Below are 1,456 nucleotides of genomic sequence, written 5' to 3'. Positions count from 1 at the left end.
GGTGGGCATACACACTGAGGAAACCAGAATTGAAAGACAAACATGAACCCCAATGTTCATCGTAGCACTGTTTACAATAGCCAGGACATGGAAGCAACCTAGATTTCCATTGGCAGATGAATGGATAAGAAAGTGCGGTAAGCATACACAATAGAATATTACTCAGCCATTCAAAAGAATGCATTTGAATCAGTTCTAATGAGGTGGATGGAACTGGAGCCTATTATACAGAGTGAAGTAAGTCAGAGAGAAAAACACCAATACGGTATACTAACACATATATATGGAATTTAGAAAGATGGTAATGATGACCCCATATGCAAGATAGCAAAAGAGACACAGATGTAAAGAATAGTCTTTTGGACTCTGTGGGAGAAGGTGAGGGGGTGATGATTTGAGAGGGTAGTATTGAAATGTGTATGTTATTACATATGAAGTGGATCGCCTGTCTAGGTTTGATGCCTGAGACAGGGTGTTCAGGGTTGGTGCACTGGGATGACCCTAGGGGATGGGATGGGGAGGGAGATGGGACGGGGGTTCTGGATGGGGAAACATATGTGCCTGTGGCTGATCATGTTGATATTAACAAAAACCACTACAATATTGTAAAGTAATTAACCTCTAATTAAAATAAATTTTAAAATTTAAAAAAAGAAAAAAAAAGAGAATATTCATTCTGGAATAGAATCAGGATATATATGGCCTAAAATATATAATGTCCAGACATTATGTCATACTTTAATTTTCTAAGAAATAAGCCATGTTATTTTCTATGTCCATTTATCATTAAAACGTTGATGGGTTGAGAGGGAGGTAAGAGGGGAGTTCAGGATGGGGGACAAATGTACACCCATGGTTGATTCATGTCAGATCAGATCAGATCAGTCACTCAGTCGTGTCTGACTCATTGCAACCCCATGAATCCCAGCACGCCAGGCCTCCCTGTCCATCACCAACTCCAGGTGTTCACTCAGACTCACGTCCATCGAGTCAGTGATGCCATCCAGCCATCTCATCCTCTGTCGTCCCATTCTCCTCCTGCCCCCAATCCCTCTCAGCATCAGAGTATTTTCCAATGAGTCAACTTTTCGCATGAGGTGGCCAAAGTACTGGAGTTTCAGCTTTAGCATCATTCCTTCCAAAGAAATCCCGGGGCTGATCTCCTTCAGAATGGACTGGTTGGATCTCCGTGCAGTCCAAGGCACTCTCAAGAGTCTTCTCCAACACCACAGTTCAAAAGCATCAATTCTCTGGCAATAAGCCTTCTTCACAGTCCAACTCTCACATCCATACATGACACAGGAAAAACCATAGCCTTGACTAGAAGAACCTTCGTTGGCAAAGTAATAACTCTGCTTTTGAATATGTTATCTAGGTTGGTCATAATTTTCCTTCCAAGGAGTAAGCATCTTTTAATTTCATGGCTGCAATCACCATCTGCAGTGATTTTGGAGTC

Source organism: Bison bison, unplaced genomic scaffold (genome assembly GCF_000754665.1).
Source record: "Bison bison bison isolate TAMUID 2011002044 unplaced genomic scaffold, Bison_UMD1.0 scf7180017864188, whole genome shotgun sequence".
In the NCBI taxonomy this organism is placed as follows: domain Eukaryota; kingdom Metazoa; phylum Chordata; class Mammalia; order Artiodactyla; family Bovidae; genus Bison; species Bison bison.
This window is presented reverse-complemented; position numbering follows the sequence as displayed.